We start from the raw sequence: 18,217 nt of genomic DNA on the forward strand, positions 1-18,217 counted from the left end.
TAGTTTCTGAGTGAAACGCCTCGGAGACACTGAGCGAATTATAAACTCTTCACCCCTTCGCCTCACATTGCTTGGAGGGGCTGGGTTTTGTATTTACATGTCAAGATTAAGCCAGCAGGAGCCAGACCCCTGACGCACAACGACACACTGCTATGATGCCCACATCTATTTCAACACGCACCTTAAAATACACTGCCCTTTCACACCCTTTTAGTCATTCACAGTATAACTAGTCTTTGTTTGACCGATGGGAAACAAACATACACGCCAACAGAGCTAACACATAGTGGTATGCATATGAATGTGTACTCAATTCCACACATAGAAGAGCTCTCTCCTGCACACATGCCTGCGTTTCACCCCCCTATTCCCATTTATCTTTTGTCGCCGTTAAAGACAGCAGGCACACACTCAATCAAGTCAATTTTATGTCTCATTGTTTGATGCCATCCCGGGAGGACAAGCTTAAAGCAAGGCTCAGTCATTTTTGTACATTGCTGTGTTTGCCGAAAATGCGAAGCCTCCAGAGCAAACACTGTTTTTCACATCTGCTCAACTCTCGGAGCACAAAGCCAATATTGTTTCAAAATGATCTTACTGATGGGAACATGAAGTGATTTGTCTCTGCAGCACGCTCCAGTATCCACACCCTGTCACCACATCTCTTTTGTTGTCTTCGTTTCTTGCCTTCGTTTTTTTGTCTTTCCCCAACCAACTTGTTGTAGTGCTGCAGATTTATAGAGATTTAACGGTTTAACGGTTTCTGTTTTTGTTGACATGTTCGTTAATCACTAACGGATGATATTTCATCAACAATGTAAATACTTTGTCTTTGATGCATGCTTCACATGTCTCTTCTTAATTTTTGGCCCCTCTATCACAGCGTGGAGCAAATGTTCCTGTCACTGCTTGAACTTCTTCTGCTCTCTGCCTCGTTGGGAAGGTCTGCTCATTGGTCTTTAAGGAAAGTGGTATATTTCAGACGCTGTTTAGTTCCAGAACCGCCCTCTTTGAATGAGCATTTTGTCTCTGTTCCATCATTCAGTCTGACTCATGCGACTTGCAGTCGTTTTTAATTATGCCAAAGTAGGGGACACACGCAAATTGAATTTAACAGTGAGTAAATCTTGGCCAAAGTAATGCGAGAAGCTCAGCTGCTGAACACTATGTGGTCCTGTTGTACCCATGTGTTTTATTTCCACGGTTCTAAATAGATCAGAACTCCAGCAACACAGTATATAGAACCGTTTTATTGCAAAACCAATGCGTTTCGGCTTGTGGCCGTCATCAGGCTCATCATTCATGTTTCTAAGCAGGATAATGTGCTGTTTCTACGATATGCTACTGTGATTTCCATTCCCTGGGAATAAATTATAGTCTGATTTTTAGCAATTTGAAATAAGTGTGATTAGCAGAGGCCGAGCTAATGATCCAGTGATTTAGACCATTCAGGAAGAAAGCCTTCATTATGCAGCGTTATCTGCACAGAAGTGCAGCTGAGTATTCTGTTCACTTCTTTTCAGGAGGCTTAGAAGGAATAAGACATAAACTGATATCAATATTCTGATTTTAAATTGATGTTTACTGTTTCCGCAGTCTAAAGTTTTCTCTGGATTGCTTGGGTATTAGCATGTCTTTGAGAATATGTTTAGGTTTAAAAGCCAAATAAAGTTATTAGTTAAATTTAAAATATCCAAACTGAAGCTTTTGATAAAGTTACATTCACAAATTGTTTTTCTCTCCTCATCTCCATGAAGCGTTTTAGCATCTTTCAGTTCATTGTTTGGGTTTTAAGGCCCACAATTTTTACTGTTTAAAAATCAACAAAAAAGAGAGAGATACATTCTTCCTCCTGCACACTCCCCCTTTAATTTCCTAAATACTGAAGCAGAATTGTTTTAGCATATGCTTACTGCTTGGTAATCTGCATGAATATTAATATGCAGAATTTGCACCCGTATATTTACAATCACACACAAGCCTGCTCACTGTGTGTGTGCGCATGTGAGTCCATTCATTCTCAGATGCAGGAGGTGAGACCCAGGTGTCTAGTTTCCCCATGAGGGTGAGTCAGGAGACGGTATGTATCGACTGGGTGCCACAATGTTCTCGGAGTATCAGGACGCGGCTGGAGGCCACGGGGACAGTGCTCGTCTGTCGCATCTCTCGCACCCATGTGTAATTTGTGCTTGTGTTACAGTAGTGTGTCTCAGCTGCATCTGCTGCAATTTGCCATCAAACAATCTATTAAACGGTAATTTCGTACAGCTGACAAGAAACATATTTTTAAATGTATTTATTATAGCCATTTAGATGTCCGTCTCTGAGATGTTCTGCTGCCACCTTAATACAATGAAGTTGACTGGAATTTGTACAAAAAAATAAAAATGTCGTGTTGGGGGAATTTTATTGACTGCCAGGATTTAAGGTAATGTTTTACAGCAATCCGGCAATATATCATACCGCTTTCTATGTATTGTTTGGTAGCAGCTAATAAATTGCACCCTGTAACTCTTTCGCACATTACCAGTATGTACCCTACAGCAGCTGCCTACAGCTTGGGGTGACATGGATCAAATACCATAATTAGTGGTGATATACATGCACGTGGGCATCGACGTTTACGTTCAGTACCTGAACTGAAGTGATTTGAGTTGTGTCTGCCAATATTCCCAACACCTCTGATGTCACATTGTCTTTGTTCAGACTCGAAGAAGCCATCTTAGCCAAAATAATCAAGCATCTGTCATTAACTGTGGATTTTCAAGGATCTTTGATATGTCTGACTGTAGATCCTTGTGATCCTTGTATTTGGCAGCTTTGGGCGTGTTCACAAACGGACAATTACAAGTTTGCATTTCAGGCGTATTGTGCAAAAGGTTTGGTTTTTACAAAAGTTTTTACACCACCATCAATCTCTAACAATTTGAATCTTGGTTGTAAATTGGCAGTTGTCTTAAAGAGTACTGTATGAGTGTGCATGTACGCATTCACATGTGCATGATGGGTAAGCGTTTGTGTGTGTGTGTGTGTGTGTGTGTGTGTGTGTGTGTGTGTGTGTGTGAGTGAGTGAGAGAGAGGTCCTGAGGGGCAGGGCAGGTATCGGGGCTGGGCAGGGAGGTGTGTGTTGCCTCCCCTGTCTGCCCTCGGCTGTCACAGTGTGGTGTGATGTCCGTTCTCAGTCTGTTCTCACGCCAAGGATCATACTGAAAACACATTTGTCTTCTCCACCAGCCAATCTCCTCAGTCACGCACAGAGCACATGCAGAGCCAGCGTCAATATGTCAGTGCCGAAAGGATTAGTTAAATAATCCAGTTGTCCAAAAATTAGAAAATAATTAGTTGATTAAGTGATTTATTCCAAACACTAGTGGGATCCAGCTCCTCAGTTGTGAGTATTTGCTACTAAATTTAAAATAACATTTTATATAACTATAAATGGGATCTTTTGGGCTGTTGGTTGGACAAAACAAGAAATTTGAAGATGACACATTGGGCTTCGGGAAATTGTGATGCACTTATTTCATGTGTTTCTGATATATAGATTAAACCCTTGATTGATATTGAGATTCATTTGATAATAAAAAACAATTATTGCTTTATTATAGAAAGAGGAAGTGTACTTCTAAACATTTGAAACGCATTAAAAAGGAGTAAAGTATAGATATGTTATACAAAATAAAGCATGCCTTGTCTTTCTGGCACATAACACACTGGACTTACTAGCTTTTATTGCCAGCAGCTGAAAGACTTGACATTTATTTATGTTTTCCATTATAATTAATGAACAAAATAGACTACTACTATTAGATTAGGCACACTAGACTTAAAGAGCATTACTTTCCCGTAGAGACTATTTGCATTTGTCTAACTTGTATCTCTGACAGATGAGAAGGACCTTTTGGCAACAGGTTTTTGGGAAGTTAGGTCCTCCTGACAGAGGTTTCTGACTCCTATACCAGACAGTACCTTGATTGCATGTTAGCATAAGTGCATCCCATCACGCAGCAGCCATTGAGTAGAAAACATGAAATGTTGTAAGTGGGGAATTCAGCCTCTGATCAACCTCAACCATCATTTTTTTTTAAATGCTAATTAAATTCTAGGAAGCAAACTTGTGTCATCTGTATCAATTTTGTCTCGGGTATCGATTTCTTTAACTGCAGACAAATTTGCCCTTCTACTGTGACTCAGAGGTATGCTAGCCCATGTATTACAACCTAAAAATCATGCATTACTGCTACATTAAAGGGTAACTGTGGGACCCTATTTCCCCATGTTTTGTGCCTAAGAGACTGATGGGGGCAACAGTTTTTGAAACTGGTCCAGTATTGAGGGTCAAAGCTGTAACTGTCAGCCGCGAAATGAGCCACGAGGGCAAGTGTGCAGCGTCAACTAATAGTGCTTGTTTTTCGCCACTGACGGGCTCAGTCCAGAAGTGTCTGACAACATTATGGAAAGGACCCACAGAGAAATATAATGTTTTTCTATTACTTTTGCTTGATGCGACCTGTCTGTTATTGTGTCCACTCTTTACAGCATTCTTCTGCTGTGGGTCTCATAGAGTCACAGCACCCACAGGAGCACCACCAGTCTCTCGAGCTACGTAGCCTTACAGCAGCCGGTTCACCCTCCTCTGCCATTGAATTCAAAAGATCTCAAAGACTTCATCCACACTGTCGAATTCATCTAAATATTCAACAATGACATTGAAAATATTTTAGATAACACTAAGCTAGACTTTCTGCACTCCAGCATATCAAACTCTGTCCGTTCAGCACTCTCATTTCCAGGAGTTTTCAGGACGAGACTTCTCCTTGAGCTAGACTCTCTCCATAGTGTCGGACACTTGTAATAACAATCAGAGCCCATCGATGGCAAAAACAAGTACTTTGAGTGGACGTAAATGTCGGTGCCACCTTGCCCTGATACAATTACATTGCAGCCCGTGAGCGGCTGCGTGACTACAGTGCTCTCACTCAACACGGAACCAATTTCAGAAATTGTTGACTCTATTAGTCAGTTTGGTACAAATAAAAATGGGAAAATAGGGTCCAGGTTGAAAAGTTACCCTTTAAGAAAGTACAACAGTGACAAATTTGGGCCGATAGCATCATATTCAACAAAGAGCCTCGGATATGAATGCAACATGTATTGGATGAGTTAACAAACATCTGTCATTACCCCTTACCTCATAAGTCTTAAGGGGGTAAAGTTTGAAAGAGAAAATACATTACAGCATTAGTATCCATTACATCATCGTCAGAAAAGATTGCCGAGTGTAGTCTCGGAGGGATCTGCTTCACCTCCAGGTATTTCTTTACTCATCTAAGAAGCAACACTACATGTAACATAGCAGGTTGAAGTTTTGTATACAAGTGTGTGCGAGTGGGAGAGTATTCACGTTCAGGGCCATCAAAATTGTTACATTTAGGCCGCGGCATGGCTGGTGTCAGTTACGTAAGACCCCCCTTTCCATTGTGTAACTGTGTTTATTTAGTTTTCCAGCGAATGCTTTGGTAAAGAGGTGAATCTCATAGAAAGACTCAGGAGGATACACAGGCCTCAGAGGTGGAGCGGATGAAGTATTTATTTGGCACTGCACTTGGAAAAAAGACATCAACAGTGTTGGGAAACGCTCATGGGACTGCACGGGGAGGTGCATCATAGTTTTTTTCATTCATGTAGGGAATGCTATGCTAGTGCTTTCACTGTTTAAAATATGTTTTTTATGTTCTTTCTTTGTGGAAAAAATCATTTGGATTTGTCTCCTGTGTCATGCCATGCCAAGATACCTCCTCGTTGGATACTCTATTGCTTTTGTCGGCATTGTTTTGAAGCTGTTGTGTGTTTATACAAACTCCTTCTGCAGCCTATGACTACCTACAACCTCCCACAGCACTTTAATTGTACGATGATAGACACTGTAGGACAGTGAATGTGACGGGAGGTTCAGCGTTGGAGAATTTATTTTTTTGCTATTAAAAATCCATGCATGGTACGATCACTTCACAACGCCACTGTGGGTCCATCTATTCATACAAAAGTATCCCAAATCTGCAAGTCTCCATCAGTACCCCTTAACTGGATAAAAATGATTTACATTGCCATGCATCGAATGCAGTTGCCTTCAGCATGTTTTAGCTCAAAATGTTGTTACAGGAAGTAAAAACAGAAACACTGCAGGGTAAAATTTCCTTTTCTTTTTTTTTTTTCTTTAGTACACGGCTGTGGCTCACGTCCACCCTTGGCAGCACAGAGAGGTCGGCGTTAGGAGAGAGGGGGAAATCAGATCTGACAGAATGACAAGCCTCTCCGCTTCTTAGCGCTTACCATAAACTCATCTAATTGCTCTGGGGCTCCAAACCCACAATACAAAGTCATCCGCTGGGGCCCAGAGCAGTGGGAGGCCCCAGCTGACTTCCGGAAAATTGGAAAGAGTAAAAAAAAAAAATATATATTTATGAGAGAGAGAGAGAAAAAAAATATGTGGGTGTATCTGTGTATACACAGATACACCCACACATTTTCTATTGGCTTACTCTGTGACTTCCCAGTAGCAGATGTTTGATAGCTCCGAGCAAAGGAACATGTTTTCTGTGAGTGCACGTGTGTTTATGTACGTGTGCCATTGACCTTTTGTCATAAGATCAGGTTAATAATGAAAACATTGCAGGGGGTAAATCACTCTTGGTCAGTCTCCCACTCGCTGCCTGGCTTCAATAGAAAAGTCTTGGCGGGTGATCACAGGTCAGGGGCTGGAGGGTCAGCAGGCTGACTGATGAACCGAGTAGAGGATGTTCCTATCAGTTGGTTAGCAGACAGGATCAACACACTATCACTTCAGAAGGCCTCATTGCCAGTAACCGCTTTACAGGTCACACTGTTATATCAGCAACTGCCCTGTATTTGCTCCAACTAGAGTGTATTCATAGTTATTTATAGTAGATCTAAGCCTGTAATTTATGATTGTTTGTAAGACTATTTAATTTAATCAAGAATTGTTTAGTTTATAGAATGTCAGAAAATGGTTAAAACGTGTATCTCACAACATCCCAGAGCCAAGGTGACTGTTTGTCCAACAAACAGTCCACAACCCAAAGATATTCAACTTACAGTCGTCAAGTTTCCATCCAGCACAACGTTTTACTGACTTAACAGAAAATCTGCAATAGGAAATGGTAATGATTGCGTGTTTCCATTCACATTTATACAAATATTAGGAGTTTGGGACATCATGGTGCTAGTTCACAAGTTCTCATACCCAAATGTGGACTTCTTTAAAATACTTTTGTTCTGCCAACAGTCTAAAATCCAGTGGTGTACAATTTACAGTGACATAAAAGAGAGAAAAGCTGATGATTGGGCATTAATGCTTTTTGCAATTCATGTTTTATTAATTATCTAAATTGACGACTTGAATAATCTTGATAATTAACGTAGATCATTTTGTGGTTTAATTTTTTGGTCCAGTAACATTTGGTGGTTGTAAGAGACGCAATTATGCTCAGTCACTGTCGGAGGTAAAAAGCCTCGCATGAGTCTGGGATTTGACTTGAAAGGTGGTTATGACTCGGATAGCCTGCAGCCAAATAAGCCCCGAAAAGGACTAAATCACACCTGTTGTGTTCTTTTGAACCCGGGGGACACCTTATCAAAGGGTTCACAATTCTCAGCAGAGGCCTGACAACGCTGAATGATGGCCAAGTAGCTCCAGTAATGTTTGGGAGACGGTACAATGTCTCACAAATGCTAGGATCATTACAACAGAGCTATTAGGGAAGAATGTGCCATCCTTTCCTCCGTCATAATGGGTCCATTTCCCTTTTAGCACACTCTCTGCTGGAAAGGTTGAAGCACATGGGAACCGTTGGCTCAAATAAATTTGAAACTGTTGTTTCTTTGTGGAAATAGTCTGAATCCTCAAGCTAATTTAGCTTGACAGATCCAAGATAATTACATAACATTGGTGAAATGCATGGCAATAATTGCCTACAAAGCAAAATGTCAGAATCTGTTAAGAGAAGGCATTTTAAAGCTGGTGGCATCTGTTTGCAGTCGGCCCTGAGTATGAAAGTTTAGTTCTGCTACAAAATCAATTTATCTAAGATGGAACATTGAGAGATCTGCTCACAAATGCTTGTCTCGAGCTATCTGTCACGTTATGCAGTGAAACGTGTCTCCCGGGAGAAAGACATGTGATGGAGAAGAGTGTGCAGGTCATGTTTTGGGTCTTGTTTGCCAAAGATAATGTGGACAAACCACAGTGCGGGTTCACTCAGTAGTAGCAGCTGCACAAATGGAACAAAAACTCAATAGCGCAGGGCTACATCTATTTCAAATCTAATTCTTTCTGCTTGTCTTAGCTGAGGAGTCTGCAGAGAAATTGTACTCCATCTCAGTCACAAGTCGAATATGAACATGTAGACATGATGAACACATTTTAGATTCATTGTAACATATTCTTAACAAAGATATCATCGTCTCTCATGTCCACCGCAAAATAAACGTCCAAAAATTAATTTTAACATGTTCTTCAGTATCAAAGTGATCCAGTGGTAGTTGTCGGTGCACCCATAGATTCATAGCAATCTCCATGCAGTCCATAATCCCTCTTCTTCACGTGTCTTAGTCCTCCGATCCCAACCTCCAGCCCACCCAAATACACAAAGACAAACACAGAGAAGTTGACAGATAAATGGACATATGCATCCACAGCCAAACATATTCATACACACAGTTAGATAATAAGAAAACAGACCACAGCACACACCCTCAAAAGCTTGTCCCGTACACTCAAAATACATGACTGTACACACAGACATCCCTTCCAGATGCACACAGGTCGGCGTGTCCCAGCAGTGACCAGAACACATTGTCTGTTTCCTGTTGGCTGAGAGCCGCGCTCGTTGTCCAGCCATAACAGACCGCACAGTTCCTCCTCGTCACCGCCCTGGGATGCTATTGATTGACCTTTTTCAACCAGGCATGTCGGGTCAGCTTCAATTGCTGCTGCGCATGTCAGGTCAGCTTTGTGTGGGTGTATGTGTGTGTGTTTTACATGCGTCTACATTGTTAACTTGAATAGTAATTTATCTGGTTACTGGTTATCTATATGTTCCTGTCAGAGATTTCTATAGATCTGCCCGAAGGCGTCAGGAGGGCTGCTTAATGTATCTGCCTCATTAACTCTGGGTATGTAACGGCAGCAGCTACAGTGTTAGCCTCTGATATAGTGTAGATGCTTATGTAGTGGTCAGAGAAGCATGGAATGAAATAGAGTAATTTGTGTAGACAATATACAACACAACCAAATTAATAGATCAAAGCAAATACTGAGACATTAATCACTGACTCCCTATATTCTATCTAACAAATCAATATGTTGACCTATGACACCATTAGCGTAATCCATGTTACTAACAATAAGCATACCCAACTGTTATACATTAAGATGGGCCGGCACTGCTTTAATTCAGCTGCACGTTAGTTGCCGCCTCCAGTGAGGCTGAATTTTTGGAACGCTAGAAGGTTTGGACTGCTGTCTCGCAGTTTGAGCAGATCCCCCGTCCACCTGCTGTCGAAAGAAACTGAACTTTGTTGCAGAACAGGCTATATACATATATATACATATATACACAAATTGACTGCATCTTCAGCCAATTACGGATCCATATTTTCTTTTTCTTCTTACTTTCAGTTCATAGTTGAACGATACAAAGTAAAGCACGTTGGTTGTCCAAAGACAAGGACATGGATGTTCCTTTTATACTTGTACAGATTTTGAGTTTAACTTTGATTTATTATTATTCTTTTGTATTTTGAGCCAGCCTCAGCCAATGGGCATGCACTGTGACCTACTGTTACCCATAACACCCTTCTTCATGTGTATATTCAGTAATACATTTGTGCCTATTTTTCGGAGCCATACTTGAGATTTCCCCTCTTATGTTTTCAGAGTGTCGGGTCAATTAATTGGGGTAGGGCAACTTTGAACAAACTCCTGTTTTACACAATACAGTGTTCATGTGTGCTTCCAGATTTTGGTCCAGAGAGATTCTTTCCAAATATGGGATGGATTGCCATGAAATATGACACATATATTCATGGCCCTGAGAGGATGAAGCCTAATAACTTAAGTATTGATACTGTCATGCACACAGGCTCTGTTTCTTGCCACTGTTTTTTTCAATGCATTTTCTTGTATTTTCAATAGAATCCTGAAAGACTTTGCTGTAGTGAAGTGATGGCACATCCATGCCTGAGTGTATGCTATTAATCCCGGCCAGATACCAAACGTACATTGCGGCTCCATTGTTCTTGCTTTAGGCCTCTGATGGGTTCGTCATGTGCCAGGTTTCCTTTCATCACAACATCATTAAAACCCCTAATGTGACTTTGCCCTGTCATGCAGTATTCACTTTGCAAATCCTCTCTGAATTGTGAGGAGAGTAAAATGTTTAACTGAATAGCTTTGGTGCCTCTAAAGGCAATGTAGTCATGAATACCAAATGAGAACCAGCAATGTTTTAACACCTTGTTCTGACATTTTCTGTAATTGAGGTTGTAGAGTTCAGGGATTGTAAATGATCTTCTTATTTACTGAGACGGTAATAGATGTGACCCACTCTGGCTGCTGAGAATCAGAGTGAGAAAAAGACAATGTTTTTATCAGTGATCCATATGAACGTTGAAGATCGTTACTCAGCAGTTCTTCTTGTAAAGTGATGTATCTTTAGATCATCTGGTCTGAATTTTATTCCCAAAATGAAGCATTAGGTTGGCTACACCTGATGTGTTTGTTGTTAGTGCAGTTTTGTCTGATAAAATAATATAATATGTATATATGATGTATGTAAACATGTCAGGAGGGTCTACATGATGCTTTTGAGATTATAGATTATAGGTCCACCCTTTAAATGCTTATCTGAGCTTTGACAGGCATTATGTCAGCCCCTGACACGGTCACCCACAAGCACAGTTTTGCATGCTGTCCTTGGCTTTAAATCGTGCTTCTCCTGCCGTGCATATGTAGTACTGGTCATGGAAGCCTTATCCATCAAACATGGTAACAACTTTCCCCTCTGACCTCCGTAATGACCCGGCTTGCTGATGTCACTACACGCTTGTTTCTCCAGCCTACTGTTGATGAGAAAGATGACATCAGCCCCAAATCAGCTGGAAGATACTTCCTCTGTACACGGCACAGACCAAATTTCCCCGTCCTCACTTGGTCTCCTGCTCTGCTCAGTGGCACCCCCAGAAATGTTTCAAGTGTGGCCAGATTGGGCCACTGAAAAAGCCACAACTGAATTTCAGTATTTCTATTATGCTGCTGTAGTATATTGGCTAGTTAAAAACTATGTCAATAGGAGAGTAAGGGAATCTCATACAGACATAATTTAGTTTCTTATTTTATAGTTAATAGGACTAATTATGATTATCTTGCTGAACAAAATGTGTAAGTATCATAAATTTGTGTTTGCCACAGAGTTTATTTTTGAAAAAAATTCAAAACCCAATGGAATAATGCCATTGGCTTATTGTTGAGGGAACCAGTGTGATGCTTGCTTCTGGGGTTTGCCTACAAAAAATGTTATCCCTGCGAAAAGTTGACCCCATGACACCCTTTCAATGACATGATGATAATGATTATTATTTGGAATGCAAAAATAAATGTATAAGGAAAAATAATGCATAGATAAATAAATAAACACATGCATTCAATTATTAATAAATAAACTTGAAATAAATAAAATAGAGGTAAATAAATGTCAAAGTTGCGCACTTTTTTTTGCTCATAACATTGTACTCAACATTGTTCTCAAATTATTTGCTGAGATCTGGAAATGATGACGACCATAAGTCTGAAAAGGCAAGAAACCCAATCAGTCAGATGTTCATACACGTTTTGAATAAACTCCCAGGTTATCCAAAGTTATTTGGAAGAATAGAAAAAAAGGTGGACTGGTGAATATTATGACTCAAACTGCCTTCTGTAATCATCCATTGCCGTTTACAGATCTGTTTAGTTCTAAGTGACCATGTGTACTTTACATATTTGGTAGCACAGTTTTCTTGTGCATTGAAAGATTATTACGGCCATCTCTGATCAGCTGAACTGTTGGCTTTGATACGGCCTCTCTAATCATCTGACGGACTGTGTTTCTTGACCTGTCAGGCAGTCCTCTGATGTTGCCCTCTTCCCGGATCTTAGCAAAAACTTCGGTGATTAATGATGGCCATAACTACAAAAATGTTCCTTTTTAAAGTTCTTGGTCAGCTATAATCTGATTGAACATGATTTTACTAATCAGAGGCAAATATGGTCAAAATTCAAAATAGGTATCTCATATAAGATTCGAGCTTAGTGAAACGCTTAAGGCACCATTAGGTTTTAGTGCCATACCGCTCTGTAGGAAAACAGCTGAACAGCCTTGCTTTTGTTGATACTCTCTATCAGATATAAACACAGCCCCACAGACAAACGGAGAGGCAGACCGTGGGCGTGATAGACTAAACCCACTGATCAGGCAGCAACGGGAAGTGGATATGAAAACGAATCAGACGGAGGTAGGGTCTAGTCAGGGAAATAAGGTCAGAAAGCTCTCACTGTCGTCGTTGCTGCCCCCTCCTTTCTATTTCTCTCCATCTCTTTTTCTACCTCTCTAGCGGTAGCGTAGCCCCGATCACAGCACCTGCTTTCCCCATCATCTCCTCCCAGCCATCCCACTCGGTGCAGAGTGAGTGCTGTGCTGTTCTACGGCCCGCTGACTTCAAACATGAGCTACTCTAGGAATGATAATGACAGAAACATGCCTGGAAAAATAGGATTGTCCTCCAGAAATACACTCTGCTCTTTGTGTTGCTGGTCATCTTTTTTTTTTGCGCGTGTGTATGTGTGAATATGCACGGGTCAGGTCTCAGCGCACAAAGTGATTGATGGTTGTTCTCTTCTACCTGTTTACCAGTGTTTGGATGTGATTGGCTGGGTGCGAGGCAGTAATAAAAGGCTGGCTGGGCAATAACAGGGATTGTTCAATCCCAAGAAGCACACCTGTCCGGTGCCAGAGCGGAGGAGCTATATACACACACACACACACACACACACACACACACACACATCCTGTGAGACATTCCCACTGTGCTCCATTTCACATTCCAGTCCTCTGACAGCATGTCTGCTTTTATATGATCACATTTAGGGTTTACAAAAACGTAAATGACACCTTTTGGTTTGAACGACTTGTTTGTTTTTGTTTGACACTGTCCGCCATTTGGAGAAAAAACCCTGACGATTTTTCAGATGGACGTCACTGTTACACAGCCCTCCAGGCAGATCAATCTGTAGCTCTATCACTGCGTCTGTATTGATTCCCTTTTTATTATTATTATTATTATTTTTTTTAAGATTATATTTGATGTCATCTGTGAAGGTTTATGGCCCTTCATTAGGTCATACACAGAAACTATATGCAGACTGATGGGGAAACTGGAGAGTGCACACCAATCATAAACTACAATTTAATGCACAATTTCACATTATGGCCTCAAGCTCAATTACTTTTGACTCTTTTAGTGCAGAGTGCAAGTTAGAATTACATTACATAATGACATAGAGGGCAAAACGACACACTTTATCACGTAGAACAAAGTGACCATGACAAGTTGAATCAACATTTGTGCTTGAACCATGTATGAGTCTTAAGACTTCAGCAGTTACATCATGCTTGTCAAAATACCGGCCACATGACGGATAAAGCTGCAAACGGATGGTAAGTCACGCGTCCGGCTCACAGGAATGTCCTTGTCATGGCAGTGGGGGGGCATCAAGGTCTCCTCAGGAATGTCACCTGCTCAGCACTAGTCGGCATGACTGTTAGACTCATATATGGACGTATTGACCATGTAAGGCTCTGCTGCCAGCATGGGTTATGACTCATTGACCTCATACAGCCTCATAGATCAAGAATGGACAGAGGGGGACACCTGTTTGATCATTTAGGTTAGTGGTTCCCTCCCTCTTTGTCTTGTGACTTCTTGAAACACATCTATGCCTTATCACAAAAAGACACATGTTGACATGTCTGAAGAGTGATTGTTCATTCTCACTTTGAAAACTTAATTGAGGCCTGACTGGGTAGAACTAGGCTGTAATTCACAAAATATAGGTTGATTTTCTTTTCTGTTAATCATCCTGCTTTGTTTAGAATGTAATGTAGTTTGTTTTAAAGAATGAGGCTGCCAGTACTCTATATTGTTGGTACCGTTTGCAAAGGCCATGAGAAGACCAACACAAATTATGTATTAGTGTTTTCATACTTTCTGACTTCCCCAAGCCCCTTGGTTCTTACTGTAGATTTGAATCCCTAAAAATGGGTCCCAAATATATACTTTCATTTTTTTACTGGCTCAGTAATTTCCTGAAATAGCTGGACACTGTAGTTTGTAGCAAACTTTACTGAAATAGTAGTGAATTGTGTGTCTATTCTCAGCAGTTTTGGTGTGCTAGCGTTATATGGCATTATGGCAGAAGGATGGTGTATGTGGGATTGACTTAAACAACCTACAGTTCTCACATTCAAATCAATGAAGAAATCCACTTTTTAATAGTTATGGACAACCTTGAAAGTCTATCAAACACAGGAAAAAGCTATTCTCAGGCTTTGGCTACACAGGCGATACTTCTGAGTAAGATACATTTATAGTTGGTTTTGGTCTTGGTACCTAAATGTGGTATCATTGTAGCAAGAATTTTGACAGGAATGCTTCCACATCCTTCCTGACTTTAGGGATTAACCATAAATAGAGAGGAAGAACAAACTGACCATTCATGGAGTCCGACACAGTGAGTAAAGAGTCGGCAAAGGGCAATGACTTATTCAACAGCTATTTCATGACTGTTGCAATGTACTGAAATTATACATCAGGAATGTAAAATATAGTATATACCAATAATAATAATAATAATAATAATAATAATACCATATCTGATCCCTTACTTACCCCTCCACTGAACTTGTATCCTTGGGAGATGTTTCTATTTGTTTTTTATTGACACCGACTTGTAATGGAAGTGGAATCGCGATAATAACACTATGTTCTTCCACCTCAATTGTGATTCCCATTCAAGCACAATGACTAATGGAACACAAGAAAGCGAGCGCCTTGAATTGATTGTTCTCACACAGAGAGAATTTGGCATCGACCCTCTTGCATTGTCCCAAATCGTCTTTGTTCATTTTGTTTGTTTCCTGCAGCCTTGAGGAGGAATTTACTTTTGTTTGACGAAATTCAGGCTGAGCATTTACAAAGAAACAATTTGGTGTCGATCCCAATCTTTTTTGTAAGAAGGAAGAGATTAACATGTTGCCAAATTCCTCGTCATTCTTCCCATAGTTTGTCAGAGGAATCCGCATTTTCCTTCAGCTAACACTGAGTTCATCTTTCCCACCATCTGCATAATCCTTTCAGATTGAGTCCATGACATCACCGGGTGATAGCAACAGGAGAGCCGTCGGCCTCTTTTGGGAAAAGTCTTAAATGGTTTGGGCCAGAAATCATAACAAAGTTTAAGGGATTTGGAAAGATTTTGCAGCGATGTACGCAAAGATTTTTTTCTGTCAGATCTTTTTCCTTTATGATGCATGAGAAAATTGGATCCTGGTTTCCAATGCTTATAGTAAAAGGTTAGAGCTGATCATTCTCGGCCCATTAACTCAGAGCAGAAGTTCGTCTAGGGTCCTTTGTGAATGGAACCCCCCCCCCCCAGTCACCCATAGGGTCTTGTTCACAGCAGAAATGACTCTGCTGCATCTGTTTCTCATTCATTTACAGCCAGTTTGGAAGTTTAAGTTGTTTTAAATTCAATCTTTTGCCCGCAAATGGTTAAATTGTCAGTTTACATCATGCGATTCAGTTTCACTTCTTTGTTTTGTAATCTCCTGTATTATGCAACTGTTTTGCAGATTCCTCGAACCACCCAACAGGGATTTTTGGTGTCTGTGGAGATGGTGATGGAATAAGTGGAACTGAAACAGCACAGTCAGAGTTAGTCGCAGAAATAAGCCACGGTCTGAACTTATTGAGTACAGCCTCGTTTATCCCAGCCATCTGAACTGATGGCTTAGCTGCAAAGGAATAATGAATTAAAGATGGCAGGGCAAGAATATGTCAACTGAATCCTTTGTGACAGATATTATATATTTTTTTTTATGAAAAGTGCGTTACAAATACAATGCATTATTATTATTATTATTATTATTATTATTATTATTATTATTATCAAAAAGAGTTTTGCATTTTACATAAGCTGGTAAGACTGGTTCTCGCTACGCCATGTTTCTACTAATTGAACAGTTGCTAAGATTTCTGTGACAGCAGTTGGTCGGCTCTCTGTCGCTGATTTCTTTGTCACTCCTATCATTTGAAACGAATGACTGCGACTCACTTTTGTCTTATGGTGACATTGCGGGTGTGTAGGCGCAGAAAATGTGTCGGGTGTTTTACACCATGCATAGAGATCCTATTTAGACCAATGACTGCATGTCCTGAGCAGGGGGCTAAACGAGGCTAGGACCCAAAATGAAGAGTCGTTGTTCAGCACTTAAAAAGGTATTTGCCATCATGTAGGCCCTGAACTGTGACTCCAAAGTGAGGTATTACTCTTATCACTGGCATGAAGTCAGCTCACTTGCATATGTGCCTCAACAGCTGTTGATTAGACAGTTAAGGGTCTAACTTGGACTGAGTGTGTGCACGTGGATTCTTGTCTGATTAGTCGCATGCATGGCTGTGTGAGCGTTTGCCGTCTCTGTGAACTGCAACATGTGGCCTCTTGGCCTCAAGGTTAAACTTTGTGGCCTTGCCCCTGTAAGGCAGAAGGCTGGGCATGCTTTGCCTCTTCATGCTTGCCATAATGAGCGCACTTTAGGTAGCTTGTTCATGTGTCACGTTTATTTAAGGGCCTGTGTGTCTTAATCAGTATTCTGTTTCAGATGTGCAGCTGTGACTAAACTGCCATTATGAGATCTGACATGCGGCAGGTTCCTTTGGATGTACTTTGTTTTACAGCAGCACAGATATGACACATCGGTTTTCTGACAGCTCGCTCCTTAAAAAAAGATGTAAAACTGTTTCAACGTAACAATCTAAGAATAGAAATATGAAGCAGCACAGATGGCTTTTTAGTGACAGCCTGTGAAGTCACTGTACACAAAGCATATCAGACCATTTTTGTCAAAATGAGACAATTGACAAACTGTGGCAATATTTTTTGGCCAGTTTCCCCAATATGTTTAAACAGTATGTTCAAAATATGAGCTTGTATTCGCGCTACTGTAAATTAAGATGCTACTTTTTTAGATGGTTAGATTTGTGATGATTTAATTGGAAATTGTTCCCATTTGTTTGCATTTGTTTTGAGTATATACTGTATATAACTATGTTAAAAGCCTTTCCTCTCATCAAGGCAGACTGTGATGTACAGTATCTTCACACTGCACATGACTGAACTCTGGGGAGACAGGCATTTATCATTCTCATTGTAAACTATGGTCTCTCAAATGATTTATTTTTCTTATCCTTCTTGTCTAAGGTACAGGAAATCTTGAGGATTTGTAGAAGCAGTTTTAAAGATTTATTTGGCCATTTTGCCATTATTGGATAGGTCACAGTCAAAATACAGGACAGGAAATGGAGAGGAGGTATGACATACAACAAAGGTTCCTGGCTGGAAAAGATCATGAGGCATTACCTCAGTATTTATCTTAAACTCTAAGCCACCAGATGTATAGCCAAAGATGTAGCAAAATACAGTAGATCATATTCTAAGAAAGCCACAAACTTGCACCTATATTAGTAACAAATTCCCACTGGGTAAAAGCTGTCAAAGAAGTGGTGTGACTGCTTATCAGCTGGAGAGACATTTTGAAAAAATCCACCTGCAAAACGACTGTTGGTTGGTTAAAGATAACAATCATAAGAGAGGTGCATCGCCTTGTGATGTGTGGAGTACTAAACCATTTTCATCCAGCGGCGGTGAAGCAGACTGCAGTAAATATTAGCCTTAATGGTGCAAAAACATCAAGAGCTGCAGAGGAGGGGGAGGCTTTGGATCGAAGCTACTAGAATTCCAACAATGTTCCAGTTCAGACCTAATACCAGGAGCTTGTGTGTGTGTGTGTGTGTGTGTGTGTGTGTGTGTGTGTGTGTGTGT

General features: G+C 40.6%; 1 protein-coding gene across 3 annotated transcripts in view; it reads left to right on the forward strand.

Moving 5' to 3' along the window:
• The window catches only part of ddah1 (dimethylarginine dimethylaminohydrolase 1), an 88,111-nt gene that overhangs the window by 16,707 nt on the left and 53,187 nt on the right, over nt 1-18,217 (forward strand). Inside the window, exon 1 of one of the 3 annotated variants that reach the window (XM_031859831.1) lies at nt 6,348-6,440. The exons of the other annotated variants lie outside the window; for them this stretch is intronic. The gene's annotated coding sequence lies outside the window, so the exon portion shown is untranslated. Of the gene's footprint in view, nt 1-6,347; nt 6,441-18,217 lie in introns of those variants that run through there. 3 annotated transcript variants of the gene reach the window in all.

Source organism: Anarrhichthys ocellatus, unplaced genomic scaffold (assembly GCF_004355925.1).
Source record: "Anarrhichthys ocellatus isolate YVR2014 unplaced genomic scaffold, GSC_Weel_1.0 scaffold22, whole genome shotgun sequence".
Lineage (NCBI taxonomy): Eukaryota > Metazoa > Chordata > Actinopteri > Perciformes > Anarhichadidae > Anarrhichthys > Anarrhichthys ocellatus.